This window comes from Bos javanicus, chromosome 10, assembly GCF_032452875.1.
Source record: "Bos javanicus breed banteng chromosome 10, ARS-OSU_banteng_1.0, whole genome shotgun sequence".
Classification (NCBI taxonomy): domain Eukaryota; kingdom Metazoa; phylum Chordata; class Mammalia; order Artiodactyla; family Bovidae; genus Bos; species Bos javanicus.
The window spans coordinates 83,998,285-84,011,315 of record NC_083877.1 but is presented as its reverse complement, the minus strand read 5'-3'; the positions used below and the strand labels follow the sequence as shown (position 1 = coordinate 84,011,315).

Sequence of the window (13,031 nt, the reverse complement as noted above, 5' to 3'; positions counted from 1 at the left end):
GGTTCAATCTCAATAACCACTTTAGGGACCAGGTTTGCACCTATCCCTCTGCGTGGAACTCTGTACTCTCACCTCCCACCATTAAATGTGATGTGAATTCTTTAAGACAAAAATCCTGCTTTGTTCTTTTTTCTATTCCTGGCAGTCAGTAGCTGGCTCTTGGTAAATGTTCACTGAGCTAAAACCAACTGACCAACATCCAGCCAACCAACCAACCAGCCAACTCTGCAGCTATTTTAAATCCCAAGTAGCTTCCTTCTGCTCTGGGTATTTTCATTTGATATTCAACATACATTACAAAGTGCCCACTCACGTCAGGCACCGGGCATGGATGGGCAGGCAGAGATAAATTGTGGTTCCTGTTCTCAAGGGACTCGGTGCTTAGAGGGAAGATGAATATGTGCACCAATTCCTGCCGTGCATCTTCAGGGTGATACAGGTCTCTCCAGGTGCAGTGGGGGCGAAGGCAGTGATGGCTCGGAGTGGAAGAGCCAGAGTGGAGACTGAATTTGAATCCAGCCCGTCAGGCAAGGTGGCAGTGTGAGGAGTCTGTGAGCACTTTTTGGTGTGGCCAGAGCCTAAGGTACAAGGGGTTGGGAGATTGGGCTAGAGGCAAGCAGGGTCAGATACTGAGGTCCCTGGGTGAGTAACATTAGACCTGTATTTTAGAAAGGGCATTTCAGAGGCAGCGGTGGAGGGAATGAGCTGGAAGTTAAGGGTTGCTGCAGCAACTCAGGTTAGATGAACCCACCAACATGGAAGTAACAGTGATACCTGGGATAGAGAACCCTGAAGTTAGAAAGATGTAGGAGGGAAATTTCATGGGAGAGGTGGGCAGAGGGCAGCTGAAAACTGACAAGTGAATAACTGGCAGTGTTCTGACCTGAGAGTCCAAGAATAAAGAAGGAAGGGCGGTTTGGGGAACAAAGTCTGACCATGAAGAAGCCAATCTCAAGATGTGTTAAAACGGGCCTGAGAATCCAGAGGGGAAATGAGGCAAAAGATACAGATTTGAAAGTCATCAGCACACGGTAACAGATTGAGACAAATGTGGCTCAAGCCAAATATACAGCGAGGATTAAAATTCAAAATTAGAGACAATTTTATTGGACAGTAACATGAAGTCAGCACAATCAGTTTTTAGATTGGTGTTTCTCTACCAAGGACGATTTCACCCACCAGGGGACATCTGGCAATTTCCAGGGACATTTTTGTTTGTCACAACTTGGGGGTGGGGAGGGGTGGGCTGCTCTGGCATCTAGTGGGTAGAAGCCCGGGATGCTGCTAACCATCCTGTAATACAGGACAGCCCCTTACAACAAATTATCCAGCTCCAAATAGTGCTGAGGTTAAGAAATCCTGCTCCAAAAGGAAATGCTCAATAACAATTTTGCTGGGGATAAAATGCTGGCTCTCAGCTCCTTGGGAACCACTCTGCCAAGCACAGATATTAAATAAGATGTGTTGTGGCAGGCTGAGCTTGGCTTTGCCTTTTAGAGTATCTTTCAAGCACTTAAAGGAATAAAGAATAATAATTTCTAAGAGACCATTATTCTAGAAAGATAATGTTAATCTCAAACAAATAAAGAAACATGACTTAACTTTTTGGAAAATGTCTGAGCAATACTTATCAAGTAATTTAAATGTACATGCCTTCTTCCGGGCCTTGATCCTAAGAAAATAATCCAAAAGATTGTAAGAATTATATGCAAGACGTTTACTACAACTTTCCAACTCACTGTATGAAGCTAGGAGTCCTTTGTTGCCAAAACCAGACAAAGGTATCACAAGACAAGAAAACTACAGATCAACCTACTTTATGAACACAGACACTATTCCTCAACCATATGCTAGCAAACCAAATCTAGGTTCAACACTAAAAAAAAAATCAGTGCAATACACCATATTAACAGAATAAATGAGAAAAAAATAAACAAACACCCACGTGATTATCTCAATAGATGCAAAAAAAAAAAATACTGGACAAAATCCAATGTCCTACTGGACTTCCCTGGTGGTCCAGTGGTTAAGAACCCGCCTGACAAAGCAGGAGACATGGGTTTGATCCCTGGTCCAGGAAGATCCCACATGCTGTGGGGCAACTAAACCTGCATACTGCAACTACTGAAGCTTGTGTCCTCTGGGGTCTGGGCCACTGAAACGAGAAGTCCGCACAACGCAACTACAGAAAGCCTGGCCCACAGTAATGAAGATTCAGCACAACCAAAAATAAATAACATTCAAAAACAAAACAGCTCTTATCTTAAAAAAAAAATCCAATATACTGTCATGACAAAAACTAGGCACAGAAGGTAACTTCCTCAACTTGATAAAGGGCATTGACAACCCCCCCACAGCTACCACCATAATGGTAAAAGACCGCAAGCTTTTCTCCTAAGATCAGGAACAAGACAAGGATGTCTGTTCTTATCATTTCCATTTAACACTGTCCTGAAAGTTCTAGCCAGGAACAATTAGGCAAGAAAAAGAAATGAAAAGAATCCAAACAGGAAAGGAAGAAGTAGAACTATTCATATCTGTAGATGACATGATGTGATACATAAAGAAAATCCTAAAGAATTCACATATACACATATGCACAGAAACTACTGGAGCTAAGAAATGAGTTAAGCAAGGCTGAAGGATGCAAAATAACTGTACTTCTGTACATGAGCAGTGAATAATCTGAAAGTGAAGTGAATACAAATCCATTTAAAATAGCACAAAAAAGAACAAAGTACTTAGTGATAAATTTAACGAGTGCACAACTCTATACATTGAAACTACAAGACATTGTTGAAAGAAATTCAAGAGGACCTAAATAAATGAGAAGACAACCATGTCACGGATTGGAAGACTTAAGATGGTCTACAAACTGATGTACAGATTTAACATACCGCTCTCAAAATTCCAACCGCCATCTTTGGAGAAGTTACTAAGTTGATCCTGAAATTCATTTGGAAATATAAGGGACACAGAAGAGTGAAAATAATCTTGAAAGAGAGCAAAGTGGAGGACTCACACTTCCCAATTTCAGTGCTACAGTAATCAAGACATTGGTATTGGCACAAGGACAGCAACATAAATCAATGGAGTAGAACTGAGAATAAAGAAAGAAAGAAATCCAGAAATAAATACATAAATACATATATTTATGGATGTATAAATATATACATCCATATATTTATGGATGAAATAATATCCAGAAATAAATCCATATATTTATTGGATATTTTATAGAAAATTTTAAAGAAAATTATTTATCTATTTCTTTTTAGCTGCGCTGGGTCTTTGATGCTGAGCATGGGCTTTTCTCTAGTTGCCTCAAGTGGGGGCTACTCTCTACTTGCAGAGCGTGGGTTTCTCATTGTGGTGGCTTCTCTCGTTGCAGAGCACAGGCTGTAGGGCACACGGACTTTAGGAGTTGTGGCTTGTGGACTCAGTAGCTGTGGCACCCGTGCTTAGCTCCCCACAGCATGTGGAATCCTCCTGGACCAGGGATCGAACCCATGTACCCCACACTGGCAGGTGGATTCCCAACTATTGGACCACCATGGAAATCCTGAAAATTGATTTTTGACGAAGGTGCCAAGACAATATGGGGGTGGGAGGCAGCAGCAGATAAAGAAAAATCTTTCAACTGCCCAAAGCTCTGGATATTCACCCGCAGAAGAATGAATCTGATTCCTATTTCACACCATATATAAAATTAACTTGAATGGGTCTAAGCTCTCAAACTATAAAACTTATGGAAGAAAACAAAGGTATTAATCATCAAGAACTTTGAACAAGCAACACTTTAAGTATGATACCCAAAGCACAAGGAAAAACAGCTTAATTAGACTTCATCAAAAGTAAAAACTTTTGTGCTAAGAACACTATCAAGAAAGTAAGGATGAAACTGGAGCCGATTATACAGAGTGAAGTAAGCCAGAAAGAAAAACACCAATACAGTATACTAACGCATATATATGGAATTTAGAAAGATGGTAATGATAACCCTGTATGGGAGATAGCAAAAGAGACACAGATGTATATAACAGTCTTTTGGACTCTGTGGGTGGGGGGGTGGAGGTGAAGGGGGTGGGGGGTGGGGGTGGGGGGAGATGATTTGGAAGAATGGCATTGAAACATGTATAATATCATATAAGAAACAAATCGCCAGTCCAGGTTAGATGCAGGATACAGGAAGCTTGGGGCTGGTGCACTGGGATGACCAAGAGGGATGGTATGGGGAGGGAGGTGGGAGGGGGGTTCAGGATTGGGAACACGTGTACACCCGTGGCAAATTCATGTTGATGTACAGCAAATCCAATACAATATTGTGATCAGCCTCTAATTAAAATAAATAAATTAAAAAAAAAATGAAAGTGAAAAGACAACCCACAGAATGCGAGGAAGTATTTTTAAATCATGTATTTGATAAGGATCTAGTATCCAAAATATATATACAACTCAACAAGAAAAAAATAACTCAATGAAAAATAAGGAAAAAAATCTGAAGACAATTCTTCAAACATATACCACTTAGAAATGTGGTAAACAGCCACTTAGAACATGAAAAGATGCTCAGCATCATTAGTCATTGTGCTGTGTGCTTAGTCACTCAGTCGAGCAAGACTCTGTGACCCTGTAGGACTGTAGCCCGCCAGGAGCCTCTGTTCATGGGGATTCTCCAGGCAAGAATACTGGAGTGGGATGCCATGCCCTCCTCCAGAGGATCTTCCCAACCCAGGAATCGAACCCAGGTCTCCCGCATTCCAGGCAGATTCTTTACCATCTGAGCCAGTGTCCGACTCTTTGAGACCCCATGGACTGTAGCCCACCAGGGTCCTTGGTCCATGGGATTTTCCAGGCATGAATACTGGAGTGGGTTGCCATTCCCTTCTCCAGGGGATCTTCCTGACCCAGGGATCGAACCCAGGTCTCCCGCATTGTAAGCAGACGCTTTACCGTCTGAGCTACCAGGGAAGTCCCCTCATTAGTCATTACTGCTGCTGCTGCTAAGTCGCTTCAGTCGTGTCCGACTCTGTGCGACCCCATAGACGGCAGCCCACCAGGCCCCGCCGTCGCTGGGATTCTCCAGGCAAGAACACTGGAGTGGGTTGCCATTTCCTCCTCCAATGCATGAAAGTGAAAAGTGAAAGTGAAGTCGCTCGCTCAGTCATTACTAGGTAGATGCCTAGTAACAATAAGATACCACTTTATCTCTCTCAGGATGGCTACAAAAAAAGAAAAAAGTACTGGTGAAGATGTGAAGAAACTTCTGGTGGGAATGTAAAACACTACAGTCACTATGGAAAACAGTTTGGCAATTCCTCAAAGGATTACACACAGAGTTACCATATGACTTAACAAAATCCAGCAGAAATGAAAATATATGGCCATATAAAGATCTGGACAGTAATGTTCATAGCAGTATTATTCATAACTGCCCCAAAGAGTAAATAATAAAAGTTTCTATCAACTGATGAATCAGTAAAAATATAGTACATCCATACAACAGACTGTTATTCAGGCATAAAAAAAATGTACTATTGACGGAAGCTACATCATGGATGAACCTTGAAAATACTATGCTAAGTGAAAGAAGTGGGACAAAAAGAGCTACATACTGTGTGACTTATTTGATGTATATGAAATCTTCAAAATAGGCACATTCAGAGAGGCAGAACGAGAGAAGCGGTTTTTCAGGGGCTGAAGGAGGAGGGGTACAGAGTATGGGGAGCATAAAGGGCCAGGTCCTCTTTTTTTTTTTTAAAGCTTCCTGAAAGCCTGTTTTTCTGTTATGAATAACTGCTTTTTCCAGTTATCCCCAGATGAGTTGATAAAGACTCTGATTAAACTGTTTTATGCTTCTAAGAATAAGAGTAACTATTACATCTTTTTATTATCTAGGTGGTAGCTTTGAAAAATTTTTATAGAATTTTAAATGATTTATGATGTTCCATGTGTTCTTGTTTGTTTTCTTAGGTAACATTCCATCAAATTACTAGTACCATATATAATACTACAGTATGACAGCAGTTAAAAAATGTTTTAAATTATAATTGATTTACAATGTGTTAATTTCTGCTGAACAGAAAAGTGATTTAGTTACACACACACATTCTTTTTTAAAGTGTTCATTTCCAATATGGTTTATCACAGGATACTGAACACAGCTCTGTTCTGTGCAGTAGGACCTTGTTTATCCATCCATTCTACATGTAATAGCTCACATCTGAGAACCTTAACCTCCCACTCCACCCCTCCAACCTGCCTCCCCCTTAGCAACCACAAGCCTCTTCTCTATGAGCATGCCAGCAGTTTCACTTGTTTTAAAGTCAGAATCAAACTGAATATGACTTTAAACTAAAATTTATGCTTTGTGCATTTGTAAAACATGGATATACTGGTATCATATTTCCTTTATTCTACTTGATTATACACTTGTTGAAAGGTAAATTTACAGATCAAATGATGGAACTTAAGGATTCAGTGAAAGTTTTTTTTTTCTCTCTCTCTTTTTTAAAAAGAAAACTTGTCTTTTTAGTTAAAGCTTCATGGAACAGAATTTATATTTAATCAGAATGACTAGACAGGATCCTTTTGGGAAGTCAATCTAAAAGAAGCTAACAGGAATTGGTAGAACTTTTGGTTTTTGATATTTACTTACTACAGGCACAGTGTAGTAATATGAAATACTTTGAAGACCATAATTAAAAAAAAAAAGTGTCAGAGTTATACAAAAAGACCATATATCACTGGGTAGGAAGTTGACTAGGTAGGCAGTGAAATGACTGGGTGTGTAATATTTTTTAAAACCTTGATTTTGGGTCAGCATAAATAATCCTTTAATTTTCCCCCTACTTTCAGCCGCATTCCATTTTGATGTTTAGCAGAGCAAACCAGAATAAAGTTCTATTAATTCAGCAATCCTGAAATCTGAGTCATATTAAGATAAAAATGAAACTGAGGAAAGCTAGTTTCCTTCTTCTGTAATATCTAATTCATCTTCTTATTGATCCTTTCTTAGTCCACAGGTGGACACTTGTCCTGTTCCAGACAATGAGCTGAGCAATCTCTGAAAAGGACTCTGTGAATGTACTCTTACAATATATGTGAGATGGATAATCGGGTGAATACCTAGAGCTTCTGAAAACCTCAGAGCTTCTCATCAATCTTTTGTATATTTTGGTAGGGAGCAGTGTATACCTCTGAAGCTTTGCTGAGAAAAAGCATTTCAATAATGATAAATTCTGAAAATACAGTCTTCATATCCTTTACTTTCTGCTTTTCAGAACCGCCAACCATTTCCTCCAGATGAGGGCTGTCTGTACAGCATCCCCTGTAGCTCTTTATAACTGGGTTCATCAGGAAATAACACATCCAGCAGAAGGGTGTGCTGATATATTCTTTCTACTTCAGGTAGCTGTTTGGCGACTCCATTTCTTGATGATGATGTCACTGTGAGGTCATCACGTTTCCTTTATGGTTCCTTCCACTCACTGCTGTGGCGTGCAGACAATCCTGAAGGTCGGCCCATGCTTCAGCGGTTTTTTGGCCCCCACTTCAAAGCTGGGGTCTTTTGTGAGGCTCTCATGTGGGCAAGTCGGCTCTGACTTGCAGCCTGGAAGTTTACTGTGCGTGCATGCCAAAGATTTGCACAGCTCACCAAATTGCTCCTGGACTGGAATGCAAAAGTAGGAAGTCAAGAAACACCTGGAGTAACAGGCAAATTTGGCCTTGGAATACGGAATGAAGCAGGGCAAAGACTAATAGAGTTTTGTCAAGAAAATGCACTGGTGATAACAAACACCCTCTTCCAACAACACAAGAGAAGACTCTATATGTGGACATCACCAGATGGTCAACACCGAAATCAGAATGATTATATTCTTTGCAGCCAAAGATGGAGCTCTATACAGTCAGCAAAAACAAGACCAGGAGCTGACTGTGGCTCAGACCATGAACTCCTTATTGCCAAATTCAGACTTAAATTGAAGAAAGTAGGGAAAACCACTAGACCATTCAGGTATGACCTAAATCAAATCCCTTATGATTATACAGTGGAAGTGAGAAATAGATTTAAGGGCCTAGATCTGATAGATAGAGTGCCTGATGAACTATGGACGGAGGTTTGTGACATTGTACAGGAGACAGGGATCAAGACCATCCCCATGGAAAAGAAATGCAAAGAAGCAAAATGGCTGTCTGGAGAGGCCTTACAAATAGCTGTGAAAAGAAGAGAAGCAAAAAGCAAAGGAGAAAAGGAAAGATATAAGCATCTGAATGCAGAGTTTCAAAGAATAGCAAGAAGAGGTAAGAAAGACTTCCTCAGCGATCAATGCAAAGAAATAGAGGAAAACAATAGAATGGGAAAGACTAGAGATCTCTTCAAGAAAATTAGAGATACCAAGGGAACATTTCATGCAAAGATGGGCTTGATAAAGGACAGAAATGGTATGGACCTAACAGAAGCAGAAGATATTAAGAAGAGATGGCAAGAATACACGAAAAACCATACAAAAAAGATCTTCACGACCCAGATAATCACGATGGTGTGATCACCCACCTAGAGCCAGATATCCTGGAATGTGAAGTCAAGTGGGCCTTAGAAAGCATCACTACGAACAAAGCTAGTGGAGGTGATAGAAATCCAGTTGAGCTATTCCAAATCCTGAAAGATGATGCTGTGAAAGTGCTGCACTCAATATGCCAGCAAATTCGGAAAACTCAGCAGTGGCCACAGGACTGGAAAAGGTCAGTTTTCACTCCAATCCCAAAGAAAGGCAATGCCAAAGAATGCTCACACTACCGCACAATTGCACTCATCTCACACACTAGTAAAAGTAATGCTCAAAATTCTCCAAGCCAGGCTTCAGCAATATGTGATCTGTGAACTTCCTGATATTCAAGCTGGTTTTAGAAAAGGCAGAGGAACCAGGGATCAAATTGCCAACATCCGCTGGATCATGGAAAAAGCAAGAGAGTTCCAGAAAAACATCTATTTCTGCTTTATTGACTATGCCAAAGCCTTTGACCGTGTGAATCACAATAAACTGTGTAAAATTCTGAAAGAGATGGGAATACCAGACCACCTGACCTGCCTCTTGAGAAACCTGTATGCAGGTCAGGAAGCAACAGTTAGAACTGGACATGGAACAACAGACTGGTTCCAAATAGGAAAAGGAGTATGTCAAGGCTGTATATTGTCACCCTGTTTATTTAACTTATATGCAGAGTACATCATGAGAAATGCTGGACTGGAAGAAACACAAGCTGGAATCAAGATTGCCAGGGAGGAATATCAATAACCTCAGATATGCAGATGATACCACCCTTATGGCAGAAAGTGAAGAGGAACTAAAAAGCCTCTTGATGAAAGTGAAGTGGAGAGTGAAAAAATTGGCTTAAAGCTCAACATTCAGAAAACAAAGATCATGACATGCGGTCCCATCACTTCATGGGAAATAGGTGGGGAAACAGTGGAAACAGTGTCAGACTTTATTTTTCTGGGCTCCAAAATCACTGCAGATGGTGACTGCAGCCATGAAATTAAAAGACACTTACTCCTTGGAAGGAAAATTATGACCAACCTAGATAGCATATTTGGAGAAGGCAATGGCACCCCACTCCAGTACTCTTGCCTGGAAAATCCCATGGATGGAGGAGCCTGGTAGGCTGCAGTCCATGGGGTCGAGAAGAGTCGGACACGACTGAGCGACTTCACTTTCACTTTTCACTTTCATGCATTGGAGAAGGAAATGGCAACCCACTCCAGTGTTCTTGCCTGGAGAATCCCAGGGTCGGGGGAGCCTGGTGGGCTGCCATCTATGGGGTTGCACAGCAGCAGATAGCATATTCAAAAGCAGAGACATTACTTTGTCAACAAAGGTCTGTCTAGTCAAGGCTATGGTTTTTCCTGTGGTCATGTATAGATGTGAGAGTTGGACTGTGAAGAAGGCTGAGCGCTGAAGAATTGATGCTTTTGAGCTGTGGTGTTGGAGAAGACTCTTGAGAGTCCCTTGGACTGCAAGGAGATCCAACCAGTCCATTCTGAAGGAGATCAGCCCTGGGATTTCTTTGGAAGGAATGATGCTAAAGCTGAAACTCCAGTACTTTGGCCACCTCATGGGAAGAGTTGACTCATTGGAAAAGACTCTGATGCTGGGAGGGATTGGGGGCAGGAGGAGAAGGGGACGACAGAGGATGAGATGGCTGGATGGCATCACTGACTTGATGGACGTGAGTCTTGGTGAACTCCGGGATTTGTTGATGGGCAGGGAGGCCTGGTGTGCTGCGATTCATGGGGTCGCAAAGAGTCGGACAGGACTGAGTGACTGATCTGATCTGATCTGAGCTGCGCAGGTTTTTCAGGGTACCGCTTCCTTCCTCTTCCCCAGACACCATTCCAGGCCAGGTGGCCAAATCCCGAAGGTGCAGCCCGGAAAAGGCCAGGCCTGGGAATCTCAGACCTAACCAGGAAGCCTCTCTCCTGGCCTCTGTGCAAGGTGGCCCAGTCCTGCCGAAATTCAGCACGGGGCCAAGGCTCACTGCCCCGTCCTACCCAGCACGTGGCCCGCAGTGGCTTCCTTGGGGAGTGATGAAAATGTCCTGGAATAAGATGGTCGCAGGGCTTCCCAGGCGGCGCTAATGGTAAATAACCTATCTGCGAATGCAGGAGTCATAAGAGATCCAAGAGACATGGGGTTTGATCCTTGGTTCTGGAAGATCCCCTGGAGAAGGGCATGGCAATCCACTCCAGTATTCTTACCTGGAGAATTCCATGGGCAGCACAGCCCGGTGGGCTAGAGTCTACAGGGTCATAAAGAGTCAGACACCATTTAGTGACTAACGCAGCACGCACACACGCAAGATGGTCAGACGACATTGGAAATATTGTACAAAACCTGCCAAACGGTGCATTATAAAAAGGCGAATTATATATATCCAAGTGAAAGTCGCTCAGTCATGTCCGACTCTTTGCGACCCTATGGACTATACAGACCAAGGAATTCTCCAGGTCAAAATACTGGAGTAGGTGAAAGTGAAAGTGAAGTTGCTCAGTTGTGTCCCACTCTTTGTGACCCCATGGACTATAGCTTACCAGGCTCCTCCGTCCATGGGATTTTCCAGGCAAGACTACTGGAGTGGGTTGCCATTGCCTTCCCCTTTTCCAGGGGATCTTCCCAACCCAGGGATCGAATCCAGGTCTCCCGCATTGCAGGTGGCTTCTTTACCAGCTGAGCCACCAGGGAAGCCCAAACAAACAAAAATTTTCCTGCTACAAAAGTACTATGACGTTTATAAATGAGACATATCCTAAATATCCAGCGACAGATGAGTTAAGATTATAGAGGTTACTGGACTGCAGCGTGGGAAACGCTACCGCCACTGGCTTGAAAAGCCCCACATAAAATGACCTCTGCAGGGGGCTTGCCCTGCCCACCCTGAGTAGTATTTAAAACCACCTCACAAATGAAGGAAATCAAGGCTTTGAAGGCTAAATATGGTACCCAGAAAGACACAATGGGGTGGGGGTTAGGGGTTGGGGAAGGGATTCTACTCCTGCGGGTCCGCCTCAGGACACCACCTCAACTGCGATCTCCACGATTATTTAAAACTAGAGTTTGGGGTTTTGTAATTTTGTTTCGTCCTGGAAGCTGTGGCCTCAGTTTTCTTTCTTTAGAGCTGTTGGATTCAGAGGACAAGGTCTGTGGACCACCCCATGTCCGTCCAGGGGAAAGGGGAGGGGGTAGTCATGGTTTCTAAGGTCAACTGGGGTGACGACGAGGCTTCTTGGACATAGCTAGTGCTAGCTTCGTCGCTAAGGCACCTCGGTGCGGAAGTTAACTTCGGGAAGTGTGGTTTCACCCCGTGGCCCCACCGCTTGCTAGTGACCTCGGGTAAATGACAATTTCACTAGGGCTCGTTCTGCGTCCGACAGAGGTACTGCCGCCGACCTCATGGGGTTAGTGTGCGGAAAGCTTCGATAATGCTTATAAAGCAGTTGGTAGTGCATAGCACTGTAGGTGCTTGCCTTAACTGCTATGCTGACCTGTCTGAAAGCCAACCACAATCTGAACTTCCAGGTAAAACCGCCACCAAGAGCCCGCAGTCCAGCCACTGGCAGCTATCGGGTGGCACTTTGACATCACAATTTAAAAGAACGCTCCATCGGGGCAGACACGGAGCGGCGAAACTCAGGGCCTTCCTCTCCCGTCTCTACGGCTGTAAATCGAACAGGACGAGCGAGCTCCACGCGCCCACAGACTCCACTCAACCAGAGTTAGCCCGCCCAGCCCCCTACCCACGCCGGGGTCCGCGCGGCTCCTCCTCCCCGCCCCTTTTCTTGGGCCTTGCCCCCCACCTCCTCTATCAGAGGAGCAGCAGCAGCCCCCTAACCGACGCCAACAGTACTCCAGTCAGCGCAGACTTACTCGATCAGAGGATTTTTTTTTCCGGCTCTCCCTCGGGCCCAGGGTCCACAGGTGCCGGGTGCGAAGCGTGGAAGACCCGGAAAGACCGAAGGGTAGCGTCTGCCACTTAGTTGCGTCCACTCTTGCGTTGTCGCAGCGGATAGGGAGATGGCAGCCGCCCCTCCTTTCTCATTGGACGCGTCTTCTGACGGGCCATGCCAATAAGGGTGGATCTTAGGGAGGGGCGGGGTTGAGGTCTCGGCTCCGCCCAGGCCTGGCGAAAAGGCAGCGAATCGGCGGCTGTATTCTTTGGGCTCCGCCCTTTGGGGCGGGGTCAATCATGTTTAGGGTGGAGACAGACGCGTTTTGGGGCTGGGCCTGGCCGGGCCGGGCTGGGCCAGAGGCGAGTTGAAACTTCCCAAGCTGTGGCTACCCCACCCAGCACCGGGTATTTTCTGTGTCCAACCCGGTTAATCCAGCCCAGGAAAGTTCTCTCGCTGCTTGGGACCCCCTCCTTTAAACTTACGGAGGAGGAAAGAGTCTGTTGTGGAAAGGGCGAAGGAGGGTCTGAGATGAGAGGAAAAAGGAACCGGTGATGAACTGGTGGTGACCTCTGGTAGCTTGAGA

At 44.0% G+C, this 13,031-nt stretch overlaps 1 protein-coding gene across 7 annotated transcripts in view; it reads right to left on the bottom strand.

Moving 5' to 3' along the window:
- Window positions 1-12,595, bottom strand: part of DCAF4 (DDB1 and CUL4 associated factor 4) — a 40,385-nt gene extending 27,790 nt beyond the window's left edge. For 5 of the 7 annotated variants that reach the window (XR_009738810.1, XR_009738808.1, XR_009738811.1 and 2 more), the window contains exon 1: window positions 12,426-12,595. The gene's annotated coding sequence lies outside the window, so the exon portion shown is untranslated. The remainder of the gene's footprint in view (window positions 1-12,425) is intronic. The other 2 variants (XM_061429349.1, XM_061429351.1) reach the window with 2 other exon arrangements.
- Between the last annotated feature and the right edge of the window lie 436 nt (window positions 12,596-13,031).